A 25,629-nucleotide genomic window follows, 5' to 3' on the forward strand; every position below is an offset into this window, starting at 1 on the left:
TTTGACTTTGTTGTTGTTTTTCCTACTATACGATGTTTGTTGAACTCTCTCTTTATATATATATATATATATATTTATAAACATAGATATATACCGTCTACAGATAGATCCTCTAACACCTGGACCAAACATAGATCCGTCACATTGACAGTTTCAAAACAACTACAAATACTCAAAATTACTACAAAAGGCACAAAACAACAAACTCAAAATGAAAACAGAGACTCAAAATGCGTACAGAGGGACTCAAAATGACTGCAAAGAGACACAAAACGACAGCAAGATGCAAAATGAGAGACACGAAACGGCAGAAACTCAAAATGATTACAGAGATAAAAATTACTACAAAGAGACACCAAAAAACTACTGTTTCATAACTAAAAAGACTAAACAAGATGCAAAATGACTACAGAGACTCAAAAATGACTCCAAAGAGACACAAAACAACGACACAAAGAGGCGTAACAGCTACAGTCTGTCCTGCTTTATGTCGGAGAGGCGGTTCGGCCTTCAGTGCGTCTGTTCTCAGCGACCCCAAATATCTCAAAAAGCAATTTTTATGGTATAAAAAAAACAAATTAAAAATGCTTTGTGTGACATTCCTCGTATGTTCCAAATATTTATTGATTTATGAAATGCAAATGTGAAGTCAGACATGGCTGCAGACGTCTCAGAGGGAAAATCTGAATCTCACCGTCTGATCTCTTATCAAAGGACTCCCTTTCTTTGATTCTTGACTAGAAGACACTTTTTTCATCCCTGAGACACATCTAAGTGACTCCAGCTCCGGGATGTGGAGATTTCTCTCTCCATTTCAAACATCCGTATATTAAAAAATGATTATTTTTCACTTCCAGTACACTCCCAGCAGCCGGCCCTTCCAAAAAGCACTCTCCAGTTCATCATGAGACTGCAGTCACCGACAGAACCTGAATGGACTCCAAATGAGCGAAAAGAAAAAGGCTCCGACTGAGCCGCCCCGTCAGCCCCGCTTCATCTCAGCGATTACACGCACGACGCGCTGCTGCAACAATGAAAACTGTAATCCTGATAGAAGTTAGATCTGTCAGACAAAAATTGCCTAAAAATAAGCAAAAATAAATAAATAAAATAGTAAAAACAAAAACAAGAAAATTACCTTAAAAGGTGTATTTCTGTAGTTAATTCTGTAAAATAATTTCAAATGCATAAATATAAAAATTATACATGTGGTTTTCTTGGCATTTTCTCCTAGTTTTTGATAAAATATAATTTAATTATTTAAAAGTTTATTTTCAGGTCTTCTTTTCTTTTCTTTTTTTGGTTATGTTTTACTTTTTTTCCTGCAATTTGCAGAAAATTTCTTGGCAAGTGGCTCTTTTTTTTTGGTGTGTACAAAAATACCTAAAATTTAGCAAATAAATAAATATATAAACAAAAAATCCCAAGCCAAAAAAACAAAATAAGAAAAATACTTTAAAAAGTGTTTTAAAAAAATTGAAATTTTTGATAATATCTAATAAATCACACGTTCATTTTTTAAAAATTAAAAAAAAAAGTCGTGTAGAATTTCCATTAACAGATTAGTCCAGTGACACAGTCACAGGATGCTTTTGGCGACCGGTAGTCCTGCCAGATAAATATATTTTTCTTTGCAGAGTAATCCTGATTAAAGTTAGATCTATGAGACAGCTGCTGCAACAACCCAAACTGTCTTTATCTCCATGTTTTAAGACAAGACAAGACAAGACAAGACAAGACTAGACAAGACTAGATATAAAATAATCCTTTATTAGTCCCACAACGGGGGAATTTGTATTATTACAGCAGCAAAGAGATATCAAAGCAAGTGTGTACAAGATAAATAAGGCAAAAAGAACAACATAAGAAACAAAAGTCAATGGTTAAATATATTTATACCCCTTACATATGGACTTTTGCACATTTGTAGGGATAAACCAGCATCTTTTGTCACACAATGACAATTTAAAGTCAACAATCCCGCCGCTTCACTGTGTCGACATCCTGTGTGTTTCTTGCTTTAGAGGACGCGTCGTTTCTGTACGTGGAAAAAAAACTGCCTCCTCTTCTCACTGAAAAAAGACGAGACTTTGGAGACAAAATCGTCTCATGTTTCTGTGTTAGAAATGTGAAATAGACGGATCACTGTGACACTTTTTAAATAAGCAGAGCGCACCTGAAACCCACAGCTGTCCTGCAGATAAAGACTGCAGAAATAATACTTCTGCTCTGAGCCGGTGAATGTTAGCCTGACCTCTAGTGGTGTGAGCGGAGAGAGTATCTGTGCCAGAAATACCTCAGTGAAGTAGAAATATTCACACTGAATAGTCCTGCAATATTAACCCTTTCAGACCTGCATCAACATAGTCTTCAACTTTCACGAGCTACTATGACTGCGCAAACTGGTTTGATTTCTTTGGAAAACACGGATGGAAAAGGCAAAGACGAAAATTACAAATAAATTAATAAATATAAAGAAAAAATAGGAAAAAATATCATGAAAAATATACTTATGATTATTATTAGTATACATTTGAAATTATGTCACACAGATAAGTAGTCTTTTTTTTCTTTTTAAATTGTTGGCACATTTTATTTTTTGGGGGGGTCATCTCTTGTTTGTTTCTTTTACCTTTATTATTACATTTGTTTTGTTTCTTTTCTTTTCTTTTTTAATTTTATGACATCTTTTTTCAGGTTTTTTTCTGGACGTCATATAGATGTTTTTTGTGGACATTTGCAGGAAATTTCATAATTTTCATAGCAGCCAACTGCTATTACGTTTGTGGGAAATGTATTTATTCGTGGGCTTATTACATAAACAGTTGTATATTTGTATTTTGTTTGTGGTTAATTACGTTTGTGGGTGTTAAAAGCATCTTCAGTCCCTCCACCGTGTAATCAGGACTTTCTTTGACTCGTCAGAGAGCTTCTGCTGAGTTCACATCTTTGGCTTTGCAGCTTCACAGTGTAAACAAACACTCCTGGAGGCAAACCGGATCTATTTTTGACCGAGCGGGGTGTTTAAATTTGGAAAATTCTAGATACAAAAGTAATTACTGGTTGCATTAGATGGAGATTTTAAAGGCTGGTTTGAGCCAAGACCAGAATCTCAGACACACAGCCGGCTTGAATCGCCTGTTGACAGCAATGATTCATCATGTTTACACAGTCTGTCAGGCCCGACGCTGAAAGCTGTTGACATTCATAAACTTTTTTTTTTTGAGAAGAAACATCTCTGGTGGTGTTTGAGCAAAGTAATCGATGTGTGTCTGCAGCTTATTGTAGCACCGGGAGGACGAGCCGCGGATATTTAGTTAAAAGAAGAAAAAACATCCATTCATGAGCTCATTCTTCCTGTTTGGCATTTTAATGTGTTTGTCTAAAGTGTCGAAAAGACAAACCAACAAACAGTCTCTGTTAACGCTAAATGGAGTTTTAACTTTAGGGACAAACATCTTTTTTGTCTCTGCTTAAAATCCAAATAATTCATGCTGGTTTCAGAACATATGCAGTGACCCGCTGCCCCAGTAAATCCTGCTGCCGCTGTAATCTTCTTTTGCAATCCAATCTCTGCGGAGATTAATATGAGTATGAGATAACAGATTTAGGGAGGAAGCACCATGGGCTATTTTCTCTGATGAATGGGAGATATTAATAATAAATCTCCTTACTGTGGGAGATAGATAGGCCGAATATAGCCCACTGAAAGCTGATGAATGGAAATGGAGGCAAAAATTTAAGATAATCTCAGCGACGCCTCAGAAATTTTTCATAGTGGTGGGCAGATGGAGCCCAACGAGAAAAAAACCATGACTGAATTTCAGGAATTATACTAGTTTGTAGCATATTAAAACTGTCACTGTGAGAATTCAATCACAGAATTATATATTTTGTTTTATTTTCCTGTAAAGTTACCAATTATCTGATGTGTGTAGTGTTTTCCAGTAGAGTTAACTTTATAAGATCCACAACAACCATGTTTTTACTGATAAAAACGTGAGCAAATCTGCCTGATTTCTTTTAAAAGCATTGAAAGACGTTACAAGTTCTGAGTTACAAAAAAATTACCTGAAATTTAACAAAAATAAAAAAAAACACCAAAAAAAACTCCAAAAGGATAAAAAGGTTTTTATTAATATTAATAATTATTTTTATTATTATTATAATGTTTTATTAAGTATTTACGAGTTACGAGCACGAGTGATCCTCCAAAGTCAGAATTCATTTCAAAATTGGGAAATTTTGATACCAGTGTTGCCAGTCGTGATGTTTGTGTGAAGTTAAAGTTAAATATAAAAATATATGATTAATAAAATTAATAAAAATGTTTCCCACCATTGACCAAACATTTTGCCTGCCATGTTTATGCATTTATGACGTCCTACGTATACTAAAATGTGCGACTGCTAAAAGTAAATGATAGCTACTAAGAACAAAATAATGACATATGATTTTTTTGTATCAGTTGTTGTCACTGTTTGCATCGGGTTGCGTGCTTTCCGCCATTTCTGCAGCCCTGAAACGTCACGCAAACGTCACAACTCGTCCAATTTCCAAATTTCCCACCCGTAATTACGGCTGCTCATGTGCTCATATCTCGTAAATACGGTAAATACCATATTTTCGTATTACCCCCTCCCGGTTTTTATGAGGTGGTTCGGTCCAACGGTGTAACGTGTGCAAACTGTTTTTGCTAGCAAAGTGCGGTCCATGGCACGACGACGTTAGCTCAAAAAAGAAAAATTTCGGTACCAAAAAACAAAAGAAAAAGACAAAAGAAAGGAAGGAAAATGTGACATAAGTCACCCAGTATTTCGCAAAGAAAGGTGGGTCATCGTGACTGTTTGAAATTCACCTGTTTGGTCCGTAGTTAGGCGACGTTTATCCCCAAACGTTAGCTAAAATGTTCACTAAATTAACCGTTAGCTCCTCAACGTAGCCAAAGTTTTAGCAAGTTATTGGTGTTAAATGAGTCGCCCTGTGTGTTTTTCTAAAGTTTTACTTTCAATAACTGAGACTCAAAGGCATAGAGATTACATACACACAGGTGTGTACTGGTTAATGACATATAAATAATCAAAGTAGGGAGATTAACTGTAGTTGTACATGGACACGATTTGAATTATTATGGTGGAGATAATGTTTGTGGTATTAGTAACAATGTAAATTAACAAAAGGGTAGTCAGTAATACTGTAACACTTCTGTTAATAGCTAAGTTTATTAATTGATTAAATTACATAACAGTTTATATTTGGGATTTGGGATATTTGATTCCTGTAACACAAAACTTGCTCAGCAGAGATGGAAATAAAACAAAATAATTTATTAAAATTTTGAGACCAAGGAACATTGGCTCTATTTTATTCAACAACATGGGAAGAAGTTAATCAGTGACAAAAGATAAATGACCCAGAATTGAGCAAGAAATATGAAAAGTACAAGAAAATTACCTTAAAGAAATGTTCTAAAAAACAAACAAACAAAAAAAAGACAAAGACAATACAAAGACAGAAATTACCTGAAAAAAAGCTTAAAAATTATAATAATTCTGTAAAAATGATTTTAATTATATCATTATGAATACATTTCACTGGACATTTTCCCTTTTTTTTTTTTTTTTTTTTAAAAAAAATAGTCCTCTACATTTGCTAATCTCTTTTTCTTTTCGTCTTTTTTGTTTACTGTGATGGTAATAACGTCTCACGGTTTCAGTCAAATTAAGTAAATAATTGAATTATGGAGAATCTTACCAAGCAAATGATGTTTATGTGTTTAAGAAATTATTTTGAACCAATATGCATTTACAGTAAAAATGAGAATATTTTAATCAAAAGTGAAACTTTTAACATCATATACAGCAAGTTTCCTGCAACTTTTTTTCTGGAGTTCAGTAAAAATTTCAATTAAAACATGAATAAATTAATATGGCTCCCTGAGGTTTTACAAAGTAAAAGTTCCTCCCATGCTGACACTTTCTTTGCATGTATTGCAGACTGCCTTCCTTGATGATAGTTGAGTGTAATACGCACACTTTTTAATTAATTAATTAAACCAGTGATCATTAAAATTAAATGGCGGGGGCGATGATCTGTCACCCCCTAATGTACATGAATGTTTTATGAATTTGTTGTGGCATCAGCTCGACTCAGGAGTGTTTTCATGTCTCTGCCAGGTATCAGGAGGCCAAAATACAGACGCAGCTTCATCCTCAGCAGCTCCGTCTCCCCCCACACACCCCCACCAGTGACCCAGCTGTACTCCCAACTGGAGGAGGGGGTGAGTAAATGACATGTCAGCTGATGTTATGTCCAGTGCTGGAGGAAATACTCCGTTTTCTTTTTAAACATAAGTAAAATTAGAGACACCACAGTCTGAAAATACTCCATAACAAAAAAGTCCTATATTCAAGATGTTACTGAGGTCAAAATTCCCTCTGCAGACTTTTGCATTGGTTGGTTTATATGTATATAAGAGTTTACTTGGGCTGTTTTCTTCATATTTCCTTGTATTTATATTTTACATACACGTGTTCTGTTATTCTGCATCATCGGCTGGTTTTAAAAATGCTACTGAGGCACAAAAAGACTTAGAAAAACAGTAACCACAGGCAGTAAACCATTGGGGATTAAATTGCCAAATATTAAATTTATTCACAGAGAGAGTTATTAACAAGGCAACCGTCATTGTTGGTGACGAGAGGCGTCCACTAGCCTCCTCATTTAACCTGCTCCCATCTGGACGACGTCTTTTTACAAAAAAACAGATCCAAACTGTCCTTTATTCCACAAGCTATTACATTTGTTAACGTGCACAGATAATAAGCAGTATGTCCAGCCGGTCTGGTAAAACATCTGTCCTGTCTCATCAAATTCTTACTTAAGGTGCAGTGTAAGTGTGCAGTACGTTAACTGATGTGTTGACTTTGGTTATGTTGATATATGGAAATATAAAGCGATTTTTGCTGCAAACCAATTTCCCACGGGGACAAATATCTGTCTAAAAAACAAAATCAATATGGCCTGCGCTCTCACATTACTTTCGTGATGTTGGTCCCCAATGTTCACACAGAACTTGGTAAAAAAGCTTTAAATACGCCGTCGGCTCCTCTTGTGATAACTTACAGAAGGACCTTTGTTTGAATTGAATTGTTTGAGCTGATTACTGTCGGGGAATTTAAGTCACTTTTAAAGGAATGAGAAAATAGCACTCTCGGTCAGTGAGATTGCTTCTCTAATTCTCACTCAAATCGGAAATTGCACATAAATTAATTTGAATGTTTTGTGTTGCATTTTAACGGGAGGTTGTTTTTGCTCTTTGTGCTGCGAGTTAGTTTTATTTCTCTGCTTGTATTTATTGCTGCAACAATGTTTTATGCTGCCCTTTTGGCCAGGTCGCTCTTGAAAAAGAGATTTTAATCTCAATGAATCTTTTACTTGGTTAGATAAAGGATACATATTAAAGTTATAATTATAATAATAACCTTATTGATATAACACCTTTAAAAACAGATGTTTACTAAGTGCTTTAACAGACAAAGCAAAGGCAGGAACTCAGGGAATCATAAAATAAAACATTAAAAAACATCCCAGAGAAAGGTCGATAAAAGTCAAACAAAAAGGCCAAAACCAAATGTGAGCACAAAAGCTCAACAATTATAAAGAAATAAAAGCAATAAAACAGGCAGTAACATGAATAAAAGCAATATAAGACGATAAAAATAATATCTATCTATATATCATAGTATAAAATAGTATAGTATAGTATAATGTAGTATAGTATAGTATAGCATAGTATTAACAGAAAATTCACTTTAAGTATCAAAAGTAAAAAGTACTCATTATGCAGAATGACTCCTTTTAAAAATGTAATTTTACCACATAAATATTATTTTGATAATCATAACGTGGGCTTCTTCAATATTAGATTATTCCGTCGATGTGGAGCCAGTTTGAGGTACTCTGTGTACTATTCGCTGTAATGATTCTTGACATTTGAGGACGCAGTACACGGGTACGTGTTGAACAGACGGGCTGTTCTTGAAACAGTCACCTGGTTTGCACTGGGATGATGTTGAAGTGTTTGCTCTTGAGCCGTTAAATATTAATCTCCTCATGTGACGCCACGCCGTACACGATGCTCACATCACGATGTTTGTTCAGCCTGGAGGCTAAATCCTGGATGAAGGATGAACAAACAGACTTATTTTAAGGGAGCTGCTCTCCCCGCGTCCCCTAATGTCTCTCCTTATTCGAGTGTTTCCTGGGCGACACCCAATCACCACCATATGGGAATTAATTCATTCGGTTTGTTATGTTTACCCACAAGCAGAAGGATGAGGAAGAGCGTTTCACCCTGAAGGATGCGTCATGTGTTTCTGTATCGGCCTCGGTATTCTGTCAAAGACCCGGAGAATGATGTCTCACTATATGACACTTACTCCTCACTCCAGCTCCTCAGCAGGAACGTAACTATTCTGCAATTCAATTAACTCAGCCTGAGATCACTTTTCGATTTTATGTAACCCAGGGGAACAACGCTGCTGTCTCAGAGCGCTGAAAGTTTTTCTGCGTTCCACCAAGCTGCTCCAATTAAGGTTAATGGCACGGTTGTGTAACGATCCCGCTGCAACAAGGCCCCCTTTTCAAAACACCGCTGCTATTGTGTCTGGGCCTTTGGCAGAGTGCAGGCGTCCCCCTGACGGAGCCAGTAGGCTATAAAGGTGCTTCAGTGAGCCGGTCCCCGGGCGCGGCGCCGTGCACATGGGTACCCTTGGGTGTTCTGGCAGCACAGTTTTGTGGCAGGGCACCAAAGAAAACACACAGACAACAGATGGCCTCTGTTGTCTTCCACGAGGCTTCTGCTGGCTCGAGGTTACGAAACCCACAGAGCGGCAGAGGTGCAGAGAAACCTGCGACTCAGTCAGGTGGATATGAGTCATACATGCGAGGCCGCCTCGAACTGCAGAGAGACAGCAGACAACAAAGAGAAGCTGCTTTCTGAATCACATTCATATATTTTAGCTTGTACGTGCATCCTCTTGCAAGTAATTATTTATGGGGGCGAATATCACATTAGCTTTAATGTTCAGAATCCAATATGTATAGTTAACCCCTTAAAACCTGGAGTGACGTCACTGCGCTGCTTTCAGAAGCCTTTCCCAAATATTTAAACCTTTTAAACCTGAGCACATTGTTGTTGTTGTTTTTTTCATAAACATGGGAATAAAGGCAGTGGGCAAATGTGTGAGAAATGTTCCAGAAATTGAAAGAAATTATTAGATTTAGATTTAAGTAATTAAAAAAAAATTAAGGGCAAAATATCTGTTATGTAAAAATCTGGCTTTCAAGTATTTTTATGATTATCATAATTACATATTTGAAATGTTGTTACAGAATTCTTACGTTTCTTAAACCATTTTTTTCAAGTCTTGTTTGAATTGTTTTTTAATGTTCTTTTTCTTCTTTTTGTTTAACGTAAGTTATTTATTTTTACCACTAATTTTCAGAAAATTTTCTGCAACTTGGTAAGAAATGTTGCAGGAATTGTAAGAAATTGGTAGATTGATTTTTCCCCTAATTTTTAAAGTTAGGGGAAATGTCTAGAAAAGAAAGAAAAAAGGCTTGGGGAAAACTATCTTTGGATGATCATAATTATGTATTTAAAGTTATGTTACAAAATTATTTAATTTCCAAGTCTTGTTTGCCTTTTTAAACCTTCTTTTTATTTATCCATGTTTTTGAAAGATATCGAGCAAGTTTGGTCAGGTTTCAAAGGGTTAACAGCTCACATCACATTTGCATTTCATCTCATAAAATGTGTCAAGCAGGTTTCTATAACAAACTGAGTCCTTCTGCAGTCTTTGGGAAAGAGAAATAAAAAAGGTAACTGATTTCAGCACTAGATGGTGCTCAACAACAGAGTTTTGAGTGGAAGCTGTTAACTGAAGGATCACATTTAGGTTCATGTTATATTCTGCAGTTTTTGGGTAAACAGTGGGTTATTTTCAAAAGACATACACAGATAAACATACATACTTTATATGTCAAATTAAATATGTTTCATCTTACCTGTAGCACTGTTTATCAATCTTGAGTGTTTTGGTGTGAGTTGCCAAGAAACGTGGGAAGGAGGCCATGGGCAACTTGTCAAGAAATGGCCCAAAAAATAGCCAGAAATAAGTAAAAAGTACAAGAAAGTTACCTGAGAATTAGTTTAAAAAAATGAACAAAAAAAAAGAAAAGATAAATAAAAACAATTTATTTTAAAAAGGCAAACAAGACTTTGAAAAAGCACTTAAAAATATTATGATTCCAATTTAAGATCATTTCAATAATGTAATTATGATCATCCAAATATAGTTTCCCTCTAGCTTTTTTCTTTTTTTCTTAGACATTTTTTACTTTTTAAAACATTTTTATAATTTGTTTACTCTACTAGTTTCTCGCAATTTCTGGAACATCTTTTACCAAGATGCAGAAAATTACCTGGAAATTTGTGTTTAAATAAATAAATAAATAAATAAATAAATAAATACATTTTAAAAAGAAAAGCTCTCAAACACAGGATATCAAGACTTGGAAAAAAGGGCTTAAAAATATAATAATTCTGTAACATAATTTTGAATATGTAATTATAATCATCCAAAGATAGTTTTCCTCTTGCTTTTTTCTTTATTTCCCAGCCATTTTCCCAATTTTTAGAAAACATTTTTTTAAACTACCGAAAAAAGCACAAAGCAAAAAAAGTTAAAAAGAAAAAAAAAGAAAATGACCTAAAGAAAGTGCTCAACATAAAATAAAATTAGTAAGATGTTTGTTCTGTAACATAATTTAAAAAATATAATTGTAAATATAGATTTCTAGACAGTTTTTCCCTTTCTTTTCTATAATATCTAATAATCTTTCCAAAATTAATTTCATTAATTTCAAGTCATTTTCTGGTCAACTTTTACTTATTTTTGCAATTTGCCGGCTATTTTTTGTTAAGTTACTCATTGCCCTTTGCCAACAAAAGTAATATCTAATGATTTTATTTTATTCTATTTTATTTATTTATTTTTATGTTTATAAATATATATATTTCTATATATTGTTCGGTTTGAATTTTTAGCACACTTGCATGTAAAGCACATTGAGCTGCATTTTATGTATGAAAGTTGCTACACAGATAAAGATTATTATTATTATTATTATTATTACGATAACGAAAAGAAATCAAACTTTCTCAAGTCTGTGAGGTTTAAATGGTTGTAAAAGTCGTCTGAATGCAGCACAACAAAACTGTTGATCCAGGTTGTAAGGGGTTAACTCCCATACTTAATGCTGCTAGAACATGAACCGATCACTGTTATTTAAATGCTGTGTGCGTGCAGCAGAAACCATCACGATGTTAATTTGCTAATTAACTCTTAACAAGCCGTTTAGTATCAGTTTCTACCCGTGGAAACCCCCGATGCTTTTAAAAATTGCACAGCCCGGTGAATAACGATGCATTAAACCCCAGGGAGCCAGGAAGTCACGAGTGTGTCAGGCCTCACAAGCAGTCGCAGCAAATAGGGACGCATCATCCCAATTAAGTGTTTCGGAATCATTTTATGCAAGTTTGCTTATATTTGATGCTTCGCCCCTAAAAATGTTTGTTTTTATCAAGCGCTTGCCCCAATTATGTGGTCAGTAAACAGCATAATCAGAGCCTCGAGATGACAGAGTAAATTGGAGAGTGGTCTTGCATGCTGTCTCTGCTTTTCACACTCTTTTGTCAATACCCAATTATCCTCTCCATTGCTTCTCCCACTGATAGCGCACGACTTAAAATAGCTTTTGGGGGGGGCATTGTTTTCTAATTGCAACAATCCAGAGTGACTTGACGCATTGATCAACCATTATGGCTTTAAACAGAGTGCAGGCGAGGTTGGGGGGGGGCAGAGGAGAGATCACACGTTTTCTTGCAGGGTCACAGAAAAAGGCACTTTTTCTGGCTCGTTTTAGTTTCAGTGGCTCTGACGCCACTGCCTGGTGTAAGCAACTGCTCTTTTAAGGACAGCTATATCGACTGCAGGCATCAGATGAAGCATTGGCTTTTTTGTGTGCCTGACAGAAAACCTCATACAGTAATTGTTGGAGCTGCTGTCCTCTGGGTGTCCAGGCATGTTTGAATCGGCTCTGCAGGGTTTAATGTTGGCGGTAATTACTCCCATGTTTGTCAAGGACAGCGTGTTTGTCTCAATGCTCATCATCCTCACTAATTACTAACATGTATGTAAACCCATCGACTGGCTTCACATGGATTAATTTTACAAGATAAAGAAACTAAGATATGTTAGTATTTACCTGTCACTACAGGCTAGACACAGGCACATTATGAGATGATGGGCCCCCCAAAAGGCCCCAACATCTCTCTTACACAGGGAAAGACTCTGTTGTCATTCTGTGTCTCTTTTAGGTCATTTTGTGTCTCATTGTGGTTTCTCCGTCTCTTTGTAGTTTTATGTCACTTTTGGTTTGTTACGTGTTTCTTTGTTGTTATTATAGATATATTATATATGTATAAAATAATATATATTATATATATAATAACAACAAAGAAACATGTAACAATATATATTATATTTTACGCCTCTTTGTGGTTATTTTGTGTCTCTTTGTGTTCATTTAGTCATTTGTTTAACTTTCAGGTCATTTTGCATCTCTCTGTGGTCATTTAGTGTCTCTTTGAGGTTGTTTTCTGTCTCTGTCTGGTCGTTTTGTGTCTCCTTATGGTCATTTAGTGTCTCTTTTAGGTCATTTCGTATTTCTTTGTTGTCATTTTGTGTCTCTTTGGGGTTGTTTCGTGTCTCTGAGGTCATTATGTATTTCTTTCTGGTCATTTTATGTCTCTTGAGGTCGTTTGTGTCTTTGTAGGCATTCTGTGTGTCTTTACACTTATTTTGACCATTTTGGTAGTTATTTTGTGTCTATTTGATGTTCTTTTGCATCTCTTGTAGACTGTTTGTATCTCCATGTAGTCATTCTGAGTCTCATCCTTGTCAGGTACGTGTTAATTTGAGGGACATTTCACCAGTGAAGGCCAGGTGGGCCCCTGAGTCTTTAGGTCCCTCAGCCTGGTAGGCCTGTTCAGTAATCCATCCATAGGGGTAGATGTTACTTTATGCTCTACAAAATGTTATCACGCAGAGATATGTTTTTCACAGAGTTGACAAATGAGGAAGACCAGAAATAACAAGCTATTTTTTTCCCCGCAACCTTTAGTGGAGCAACTCACGCTGCTAAATATCAACTGAGAATCACGGAGCAGTTTCAGTCCTAGTGGGCTGACTTGTGGCCCCCAAAAGCTTTAAATCATCTGGCTCAATGAATCAGAGTCTTGACTGAGCCAAATTGCCCGACTGTGCCCTGTGGGAGAGATAATTGGGTGAAACAGGTTGTTTTGTGCCTTACAGAGGTACAAGAGAAGCGGGAGAAAGGAGAAAACAACACGGACTTCTCATTTCAGATAAAACCTCTGAAGCGTGCAGTGTCTAGTTTTTGTTCAGACTGAATTTTCGGTTCTTCAGCGAGGCAGTCAGGAGACGGTAACATCCTGCATGCTGCAAATGGCCGAGGGCTATTTTTTTCACATGAATGAAATATGGTGTGCACACTAAAAATACAAGCCTTGATCAGTCTAAACACATGTAAGTTAAACAGCCAACGTGTGATGTGATACATGATGCATGGCCTGAAATATTTTTTTAAGATATCTAAGGAAATCAATTTTATGGACTGAAATGTCGACGTTCTACTGCTCAGCTCATCATGTATTTTATTGAACTTGCAGGAACTTACTTTTATTTATTTATTTTTGACGACTTGTGGGCTGCAGGAGAAGCTGAGAACTCACATAATATCCTCTTTAAAGGTCTAGTTTGTTGGATTTAACAGGATCTGGTGGTGAGAGTGCAGACTGTAACCAACTGAAGCTTGTCTCATGTGCCAAGCATAGGAGAGCTATGACGTGAAAACCAGAAAACATGAAAACACAAATGGCCCTAGGAGGTGTAGCCACAGTCTCAAGTTCCCGCCCATACACCTGTCTGACCTAATCCCCAGCAGTAATCTTTCTCATTTCTCGTTACATGACTCCCTTTTTGTAGCATCAGATGCCTAATTTAAACCAAACTTATTCGAAAACAAACACTGGTACAAAATCAATGTGTAAAGCACTACCTTTAATGACTAAAACCATCTTTCGGAAAAATAATTTTTTAATGTGTACTCTGTACTCTACTGTACGAGAGTTTTTGGCCCATGTCCAACATATTCTCATCCCAAGTCGTCACACATTGCCACTTTACAGTGGACTTCAGTGTCTATATATTATGCCTTAGTTATCCTTCTGCATCTTAAATTTAGGTTCTGGGATGCCGCTACTGTGATGTCAACAAAAGCTATGTTTAGGTAACAAAAGCACATAGCAGCCAATGCTGGGATGTCAACATAAGCACATGCTGGCACGGATGTTTAAGATTATACAGAAGAGACACATAGTAAGATATATACACCAAAACATATCCAGACAGCAGGGGAACACTGGACTCCTGCAGGAAAGTCTGAGGTTTGTTGGATCCATCCACAGCCCCTCCATCCCGCTCTGTTGGGACCTCTATGCTCTTTATATTGCGTCGTTACCTGCAGCGTTTCAACCTGACGCCGTCCAGCTTCATATGCATGTGACAGGTTCAGTCTGGCTGCGTTCTCAAGTCTTGAGCCCGTCTGTGTATCATGCTGCAGCGACACGTGCCATCTGGCCGTTCAGGTGCATGTCAAAACACAGTGAACGGTTCTGTCAGGCCGCGTTCTCAGCTTACGCCGCCCGACAGTGAATCAGACAGCCACAACAGGTGGCTTTTTGCAGTATTCCAGCTGATCCTAAAAAAGTCTAAAAAGGCATTTAATAAATTAATCCAAAAATTAGGCCTTAATTGGTGTTAAAATGTCTTAAATCAATCTTTCAGAAGTCTTAAAATGCTTTGATAAGCAGGATTTAATGAATCTTTTTTTTCTGACTTGCATTGTAAAATCTCAAATTAATTGGTAACATCTTTTTGATGTTTAATTTAGCGAAGGCCTCTTGCATTAACAGCACCAAAAAACTCATGTTTTATGTTAGAAAAAAATATTTGGAAAAAATGTAATAATTGCTGAAATCACAAAAGTGGCGGCATTTGATGACTTTGGAATGAAAACGTGCTGCCCGTTCATCGGGGAGGTGATATTTATGACCATACTGCGTTCAGCCACCGGCGGGAGATCGAGATGATTTGGCTTCAGTTTTAGGGAGCTGTTATGTCGTGCATCTTTATTTTATAGGCGTTGTTTCCTAACCATGAACGTCCCCTTTTACTTTACATGTAATAATTTGATCTGTTGTGATTTTGAAAGTACTGATTATAGCTACTTTATATTGAAATGTTAATGGCAGTTATTTTTTTTCCCCTATTTGGTCAGTTTACACAGCATTTATTTATATAAATGTCATTCTGGAAAAACCACAAAAAATAACAGTTAATTATGTCTGACTATAGTGCTCCACCGGATAAATCTGCATTGGTGACTGAGCACCGAGCTGCCCACAATGTAGCAGTTGTTTCCTTTTAAAATATCAAATGCACAAGCCTGTTAAGTGTTCATTTTCAGTATTTAAAACTCTTCAAGCCAATTATGGAGCCAAGTAAGAAGTGAAGCTTTGTCCCCTGACCCTACTGATCATTCTGCTGTTTTTTAAATTCAGACTCTGTTGCACACACACACACACACACTCACACACACACACACGCATACACAGAAAACACCCACACACCGGCAATCAGACACAGTAGACGCCAGACAACTCTGCAGAGTTGTGATGTAATTAGACTTGTTAATTGGAAGAGAGCCTTTCGCCACCTGCGGCAGTTATACTGTGAGTTTGTGGTCATCTCTAACAGAAATAGTCCTGTTAATTGTTTTGGTTTCCAGGCATCCGTGGTGGAGTGGGAATGGGACAATACAATCTCTAGTTGCTCTCGAGTTGCACCTCAAACTGCAAAAACCTGCTGGCATTAAGGGACATTGTGATCAATTTTCTGGGTTTATTGTCATAGGAGTGGCAATTTAATTCACATTTCATCCATATAAAAAGCCACTTGAACATCTCTGCAAGAATGGCAGCCATTCAACCACGTACTAACCACCTGCGTTCACTGACGAGAACCGAGATAAGCTGCGTCCCGTTAGATAGGAGAAGTATTTCATGTAAAAAATTCTGTCTCAAGGCGAGAAAATACTTTAATAGTTTCTGATGGTGAGCAGCATAAATGCCATTATGATTTAACGCAGGCCAGGTGCCTCCACCCAAAGGCCCTCTGTTAACAACATTTGCATTTCTAAAAACTTAGCATTGCTACTTCATTCTCTTCACAGGAGCAGAGTCATCCTGAATATAAATTTGGCCAGACTCTGTGTGTTTTGAACCCCTTTTCTGAAGATGCACCTTGTTGACGATGCCAACTTGAATTGATTTTGCGAGGCTGATCAGAGAATCATGGCAGCTAATTAATCACTTAGAAAAGCAAATTCTTTGGAGGTCAGACCATGATTTGCAAAGACGAAGTGCTTTGGAGACTGGACGTACGCTGCTTCATTTCCAGACAGATATGGATTTCATAATGGACAAACAGAGACTCACTGTCTGCTTCATTTCCTTCTAATAGGATAAATGTGTTGACTCTCCCCTTTTCTGTAATTCTGCTTAAAACAGTTTGAGTCTTTCACAGCAGGGTGCGGCCAATTTATACTCTCTCTTCTTTTGAAGACAAGAAGAAAATAAAATATATCTGCAGAAGCATGTAAAACTTGGAAGAATTTGATTCCCAGATGGATGGAAAAGTTTTCCTCATTAAAACAAGATGGACCTGCTTGTTAGGCTTCAGTGTTTATATCTGAGAGCTGCAGTTCATTTTCAAATTGGAAATACAATGAATGAAGGAATTCTTTTATTTTAGTGCCATGCCACCTAGTGGCCCGTCCCCCATGGGATTATATGATACGGTTACAGCAAAGGAACAGTAGACCACAGAACATATTTCATTACATGAAGATGGCTTCCAGTATTGCAGCTGAGCAGCAAATACAAAATTATATAAAGAAAATAAAGAAATGTAAAAGATGAATAATAATAATAATAATAATAATAATAATAATAACAATACCACTACTACTACTACTACAACTACTACTACTACTACTAATAATAATAATAATAGTAATTATTATTATTATTATTATAATGATAATGTAATGATAATGATAATACCAATAACAGCAATAATAAAATAGGAGTGCATTTTAAAGGGACAGTTCACCCCAAATTTCAGACTATTTATTTTCCTCTTATCTGCAGTGCAACTTATCACTCTAGACTAGAAATACTCAGCTTGCTTTGTCTGGGGGCCACTTTTATATGTTTATATGTCGTTGATTTTTCCTCTGGATTTTAGGACATTTTTAGGGTTTTCACACATTTCTCAGATTTTAGGACATGTCTCAGATTTTAGGACATTTCTACAATTTTAGGACATGTCCTGGAATTAAGGACATTACTAGGATTTAAGGACATTTTTAGGATTTTAGGACACACAAGGCTTAGCTAGGACCTGTGTTGCGGTCTGTGGGCAAACTTTTCTTTTTTGATAAACTAACTCTAATTTCATGCTTTTTTATGCACTCTGATTCTTTATGTATACTAAAAGTACGAAAACAATTCCCAGTGTGCATCAGTTTATTTTTATTGTGAATAAGAAAATGGCTGAGGCACCCTATTGAGGGCCAGATTTGGCCCATGGGCCCTAAGGTAAGTATCATGATATACAGTATATAGGTATAGTCCTAAAAGCTCCGGGCTGTAGATTTCCATCATTCTATAAAAAACTTATCCCGAGATGTGTCTTGAGGTGCATTCCTCAAACCCATTTCACTCCCTGTCAGACTTTTACTCAGAATCACTTTTTGCAACTTTTAAAAACGCAAAGGTTGCAGAAAAACTTTAACTTGTATTGTTGGGGCATACGCAGAGAGAGACAGTTACACACTGTGGAACTGACACATTTGGCGCAGCACAAACTACTCGGATCATAGAAATGTTGCAGAGAAGACACACAGTTTGACAGTGATATACACTGACCATAAAAGAACAGCAGTGAAGCTGCAGCCCTGGAAAGGCTGGTGAGAAGCAGCACTGACGCCAAAGTGCAAAGTACAACTTGGCTGATATACAGCCCAAAGTAAATAATAGATAGATAGAAACAGATTGATAGTCTGTGAAAATGAATGAAGGCATCAGCCAAGAACAGAGGAGTTCCCAGGTTTCCCAGGTTTGGCACACAGTCCCAAAACAGTTATCTAACTCTTATACAACTTTTTTAAAAAAAAAATAAAAAAAAAGCTTAGACTAGATTTCATTTTTTTGTCTTTATTTATTCTGTTCCTCTGGATTATACAGAAAATAAATCCACGAAGATGCAGTTTGTTTTTGCCCACTGCCCCCTGAGCCCAATTACTGTTGTTTACTGGCTGCAGATTTTGTCACATATATAGCGTACAGTAAAGGGCATGAGTAACTCGCTGCCCTGCACAATCACCGGCTCTAGGTGAGTAATTATGAAATAACCTGTGAAAGATAACAGAACAAGTTCCAACACGCCCACACAAACAGAGGATTATAGAAAATGTGTATTTTTTATTCTGTTAAACCTTTGACATTTATTTTTCAAAGAGGTTCCAACTTCATTTTTTTATTAAAATTAATATCACAGTCACTGGCACCTTTTCAAGGTCACGTAAATGTTTTATTTTCTTCTTAAATTCATCAAACATGTTAAAAAGTATCAAATCTAATCCAAATTAACTGCTGTACAATCCCAAAATAGGAAAAACTGTAAGAACAACACAGGGAAACACAGATGATATAAAAAATAAAATAAATAATAAACAACACAGGGAAAACACAGAGACCATACAAACAATGCAGTAAAAACACATAGACTGTTTTAAAAGACAAAAGGACATTATATAATGGCAACACTGATCGTGAGTTGAAAGCAATAAAATATTCATTCTTCTTTTTTAAGAATGAAATATGAATATGTTGTCTAAATAAATGGCCTAATTGAGCTATAACTCTTATCTTTGCATGTAAATGTTCTGACTGACTTTAGATAGGGACATTTGCGTTTTTGCATTGGCCACAATACTTAAACATTTAACTGTTTTATTTAGTTTTTTGCTGGTTTAACTCCAAAATGCCAAACAGCAAAGGAGAAACACTGACTTAAAACATGAAGTGCCTTATTCAGCGTTTTTATCGGTTTAAATCACTTTGTGATTTGTGTTTTAGAGAGAGAGAAACCTTCAGCTCCTGGTAAAAACCTCCTGAATAATGAACACTGAAGGAATTCAAACCAGGAGAAGTTACAGCTGTTTGCAATCTGCAATCCTCACCACTAAAGGTCACTAAATCCCCTTAAAACTTACACACTGTTCCTTTAAATTCAGTATACCAGTTGCGCATGCTAACTTCAGTGTAACTGAGTGATTTTTCAAGCCTTTTTCTCTTCACCTTTAAAATCAAAATCAGTTTTTTTGTAGATCCTGATCTGTCCCAACACCAGCCCCATCATATTTCACAACACTTTTAGGTTATCTCTTTGCTGTCACTGCATATACAATTTTATTAATTATCAAACAACAATGGCTCGTAGTTCTCTGGTTCTTACTGCTTTAGTATTGCATCTTTATCAATGCTGCCATTAACTGTGGAGTTGCACTGTGCGCCCTCCTCGTCCCTCATCCTTCCCCTCCTCTTTAATGCTATTGAATGTTAGCCTATAGTCAAACAGTCCCCACAGAGGCTCGCTCCATCATTGAACATGATACTCGTGCTCCTCTGGGGGGAGTAATTCCATAAAACCCAGATCTCAGATAGGAAGCTTTATTTGTACGATATAAAAGTCCTTTTTAATTCAAACGAGTACCTGCTGGCTCAGATTAGGCTCACAGAGCTCTACGACAAATCAGTACACACCGCTGCACACCGTCTCACACGCCGCCATGGCTGAAAGGCACAGGTGGAAGACTTGTGAAATTACTGCAAAATAGAATTTGACCCCTGATAAGGGCCCACTATCTATTCTGCCGAGTGTGACATTTTGATGAAACGCTGGATGTCTCCAAAGTAGAAAGCACTCAAGTATTTTATCCATGTATTCTCAAGTGCATTTACTTAACTTGTATCCTGGTGATTCACTTAAATGTTTAAAGTACTGTCCTGACTTTAAAGTGGTCATTCAAAGACCAGAGCTGACCATTTTACACTCTTCTACATGAATGTCAGACACTTTGTATTCTCTTGTTAGAGGGTGGTCAACTTAAGGCCCGTGGGCTAAATCTGTATCCCGATAGGTTGCCAGGTGGCCCCTTAATCATTTTCTAGTTCATCATAAAAATAAAGCGACACTGGGAATTGTTTTTGTACTTTTTGTATACATAAGGTGCCAGAGTGCAAAAAACAGCATCAATATAGTTTGTTTATCATAAAAAATGCCTTGTTTATGGTTAGGAAAAGATCATCTTTTGTCTTAAAATTGTCACTGTAAATGCAGCAGTGTCTTGGTAAAAACAACCACTTTTTGTGGAATTACTCCCCATGGAAAAAATAGTTATGGGTCACCTAAAAACACCCACGTTTTGGTCCTGTGGGTGGGTGGGAGGGTGGGAGGGAGATGTGGCATTCTTTATATTTACCTTCTCATACACTCAATACTGTTGATATGGTTGGTTGGTAGTATTGCCATTGTTAGGTATTTATTTAGTTATTCATTTTCTGTTGGATGGGCTACACTACCATTATATTTCCTTTGTTGCTGTTGCTACTATAGTCTAATTGTTGCTTGCCACATCTGTTTGTTTGTTTGTTTTGTTTTAAACTAAATGGAAAAACCAATAAAAAATTGATCACAAAAAACACCCACGTTTTATGCTTAAAAAATTAAAGTAAAATAGCAGTAGATCACTAAAAAATACCAATGTTTGGTGACTAAAATGAAGAAAAAAATGAAGGGCTGCAAACAGTGGTGGTGGGCAGCTGGGCAGTCATCTCGCCTATAGGTGCGACAACATCCACCATCCCATTGAAACATTGATTTGATAATGTGTGAAATGTACAAATGTGCAATGCCACCATTTTCTTCTAGCGACTGGTCTGGTCTCAGACGTATATCTCAAAACCTGGACAAACAAAACATAAACTATCTGCATGGCCAGATAACCCTAGAGATAGATAAAAACATTGAGCAGACAAAGCTTTTTGCTTTTTCAACACCTTTGTGGCACTTTTCCCGTTGGAGAAAAAAGGCACCATGTTACTGAAAATACACCCAGGATGGGGAGCTAAAAAGCTGCTGAGGTGCTGACTGCTGTCAGTCAGAGGTGGGGGGGCTGAATCTGTAAAGAAATCTAATAGATCAGAGAAGATTTTCGTCTGTTGGCATCATATTCAATTCAGAGTATTGAGGACCTCATTTATTTGGCATGGTTAAATATCCTTGATTTGTAATTAGAGCAGTCAGATCATTATGGCCTGGATTCAAATGTAGTAGATTTATCAGCTAAACTTTCATTCTGTGAACAGAAATAGGCAAATAGGCAGAAATAGGTTTCAAGTCAGGAAATGCTGTTTCCACCAAATTCCCTCCCTACCTACGTTGTTAACGTTGAAATATTGACACAAGACAACTTTGGCCTCTTTTTAGGTGGCAGAAAAAAAATTAGTCATCCTTGGTATTTGTTGTGTTGTCTGGGATTTTAGGACTTTTCTAGCATTTTAGGACATCTGCAGGATTTTAAGATGTTTTTAGGACTTCAGGTATTTTCTAGGAATTTAGAATTTTTTTTAGGATTTTATGACATTTGTAGGAATTTGGGATATTTCTAGGTTTTTAGGACATTTCAAGGATTTTAGCATGTTTTTAAGATTTTAGCACATTTGTAGGAATTTGGGACATTTCTAGGTTTTTAGGACATTTCTAGGATTTTAGGATGTTTCTAGGGTTTGGACATTTTTAGGATTTTAGGACATTTCTCAGATTTCAGCGCTTTTCTGGGATTTTCTGACATTTTTATGATTTAAGAACATTTCTAGGATTTTAGGACATTTCTTAGACTTTAGGGCGTTTCTAGGATTTTGATAAACAAGCTCTATTCTGATGCTGCTTTATGCACTCTGCCATCTTGTGTATACTAAAAATATGAAAACAATTCTCAGTCTGGACCACTTTATTATGTACTATGAATAAGAAAATGGTAGGGGGGCCACTGGGCACCCTATATGGGGCCAGATTTGGCCCCCGGGCCTTAAGCTGCTCTAATGGATTCCACATCGTGCTTCACTGACGGGCTGATAATCAGCACAATTAGCTCTGTTAAGCAACAACTGGAAAGTTTTAGAAGAGGTTGTGAAGATATGGACAGTATTTAAAGGCCCTCTGTGGCCAGAAAAAAGTGTGGATTAGACAGTTCCTGTGTTAATTATTGAGTTAATTGCCCTGCAAGTAGCCTATCTAAGAGGCAGCCAAGATAAGAGCTGGTCAAATTATCTAAATGTTAAAAAAGTGTTAAATGGAAATCAGCCAACATTAGTTTTATTGCTTACATGCGCTTTTCCTACAGTGCCATGGCATAATGTGGCCTACTCTCTCAACACCTCTGTCCCTAACTTTATTTAATCCCTTCTTCTCGTCTTTGCTTGACCGCATCACATTTCTTATTGTGTTCACGGAAAAGTGATTAGAGAAGCAGAAAGGACATTTATTTTGGCCGATTTGGATCCAGCCACAGAGAGAGCCCTGTTGATTTTCATTCTCGTCTAATCAGGGACTGATTTACAACCAGTATGCAAAGTGAATGTAATTATCAGCATTTAACTACCAGGTAGGATGGAAAAGCAGCAGTGCTCGGGGCACTGCAGGACCAAGAAGCAAAACAACCGGTGTTAGACGTCCTTCAGAGAGAGTCTGACCTGTGGGAAACTTTCAGTGATTTCTTTTTTCTTTGTCATATGGGAAGTAGATATTTAAAAATGACAGAATCAGGGGCGCACAGTCAGGAGAGCAAGCCAGGCAGAAGTATTAGAAAAGGCCACTTACACTGCAGCGTCACTGCCCCAAAAATCCCTGTGGGGCCCATGGTAGCTGCTGTGTAACAGCATGATACTGTTAGTTAGGTCAGTCAGCTCTCTTGCCTGTAAGGGTCATACATATTTTAGGTGTAACCAGCGCTGAGTGATATGGACTATAAATATTATTGCAATACTTTTTAGGCTCTATCGTGATATAAAAATATTTATCTCAATATTTTGAAATCTCCATTTAACTTCTGTAGACTGTATATATACTAAACTACTACACAAACTACATCTCAAATAAAGTTAGATAAAGTACAGTTATAATAAAATTAAAGTACTGTTATAATAAAGGCAAATAAAGTACTGTTATACTAAGATTAAACAAAGTATCTACTTTTCTATAATAACTTTAAATAAGTACTGTTACAATAATGTTAAAGATAAAGTACTGTTACAATTACGTTAAAGTTCTGTTACAGTAAAGTTTAAATCAAGTCAAATTAAATACTGTTACAATGAGCATAAATGAAGTAAAAGAACATTTAGATTATAATAAGATAAGTATTATAAAGTGTCATAATAAAGTAAAAAAAAAATAGAAATAAAAGTGGAACCTCTGTTTTTCATGTATATATATATATATATATATATATATATATATATATATATATATATATATATATATTTAATATATATGTATATGTATACATACATGTATATGTATAATCATGAGAAAATAGAAAATATTGAGTATGTTCACATTTGTGCATTATGCTGCAATATAAAACACAATTGGTATATATAAATATAAAACATAGAATAAGAAATATTTAAAAATATGTGCATCATTTGTTTAATAGAACTGAAGAGTAGAATAAGTAGAAACGGATAGTGTCCCCTGATGATCCCAGGACCCTCTTACAGAGTGTGAGTGACTGTATTGTCACTGATGGTGTCTGTGGTGGAAACAGCTCTGCGGGTGCATGCAATAGCGCGCAGTGTCGGGTGGGCGGCGCTGTAGGGCCGGTGTGGACCAAACAAAGTGAAAGGGGAGGAGCAGCATCGGGAGAAAAGTGGCCACACGGTGTGCCAGCCCCGTCCAAGCAGTCGCTTACATCTCAGATCCGCCGCCGCGCAGGGAGCACGGAGAGACGCGTCTGCCAAGTCCTGTCCACCCCACTTGGTGACGTGCAGCGCGGCGCACAGACAGGCGACTTACCGAGCAGCACACAGCCGCTCCCGGTGCACAGTGTTGTTCCTTCTGCTGTAAAATGCAACAGCGCTCTTTGCGGGGATAAAGACAGCATTCATACATAAAGCAGCGTCGTAGAGAAAAACAAGGACAAACGCCGGGGGACAGGAGCAGCGAGCGACCGGGGAGGTAAGCGCTCAGTCCGGCAGCGGAGGTGGAAGCGTCCGCCGCCACGCTGACTTCATGCACGGCTGCGTTTTTGCTTTGTGTCAGGCTGGAGTTTAAGACGGGCACTTGTCCTATCATGAATGAATGAGAGGAGGATCATCAGTTTCACTGCCACCCCCTTTAGCTGAGGACCATAGCCTACCAAATGGTGTGTGCGGCGCTCATGTTGTGCGCAAGCGCTCCTGCAAGAAAGAAAACTTCACGTCTCAGAGCTTGTGACAGAAAGGGTGAGGGAAATAGTGGAGCATTGGTCAGTGGAGAGGTCGGCAACCAAGGACATAGAGACGTATCCCTTAAAGATAGCACCAAGAAATCGGCTCACAATTTGATTTAAATCAGTTTAACCCCTTGACACCTCGGCATATTGGCTTTCAAAGACATGAGAGAAAGGCAACTTTACAGTAAATTTCCCCAAATTAGGAATGAATCAGTGTAAAGTAACAAGGAAATTACATGAAAATTGGTCCTCAAAAAAGAAAAGAAAAATTGTAAAAAAAAAACAAAAACAAAACCCCAACCCACCCACAAAGAAGGAAATAGTTTGAAAAAAGTGCTAAAAATGTCATTATAATTAAATAGTGGTTTTCTAATATTTTTCTCTCCTCTGTCGTTCACTTTTCACTGCTTAAAAAAATTAAACTAATTTTCAGTTCATTTTCTTGTCAGCTTTTCCCAATTTCTTGCAATTTGCTTGACATCTCTTGCCAAGTTGTTCATTACACTTTTAGCTGTGTCTTCAATAGAAACCAATTTGCTCATGTTTCTAATACATGTGAAAGGTGTCCGAACGTAACGTGAGAAACCGATGCCGATCCAGATTTCAAAGGGTTAATAAAGCATGCAAAATCCATAAAAATGCATGTCATAAATCCTTTAATAATTACTCAACTGTTATGCAAAACTAACTAATGTTACACGACTTTCCTTTTTGCACTACATCTTTAAATTTGTTTGCATACTTTCCCAAAATACACAAATATTAATATCTCACGCGCACAGATGTTGCATCCTA

General features: G+C 36.9%; 1 protein-coding gene across 8 annotated transcripts in view; it reads left to right on the forward strand.

The window, feature by feature from the left end:
- Window positions 1–4,672: 4,672 nt before the first annotated feature.
- klhl29 (kelch-like family member 29) overlaps window positions 4,673–25,629 on the forward strand; it is a 380,738-nt gene continuing 359,781 nt past the window's right edge. For 4 of the 8 annotated variants that reach the window (XM_088089183.1, XM_088089186.1, XM_042503866.2 and 1 more), the window contains exons 1-2: window positions 4,673–4,829; window positions 6,177–6,280. The gene's annotated coding sequence lies outside the window, so the exon portion shown is untranslated. Of the gene's footprint in view, window positions 4,830–6,176; window positions 6,281–24,255; window positions 24,579–25,629 lie in introns of those variants that run through there. The other 4 variants (XM_088089184.1, XM_088089187.1, XM_042503869.2 and 1 more) reach the window with 1 other exon arrangement.

Source organism: Plectropomus leopardus, chromosome 16 (assembly GCF_026936395.1).
Source record: "Plectropomus leopardus strain MGB_pleo_1.0 chromosome 16, ASM2693639v1, whole genome shotgun sequence".
NCBI lineage: Eukaryota > Metazoa > Chordata > Actinopteri > Perciformes > Serranidae > Plectropomus > Plectropomus leopardus.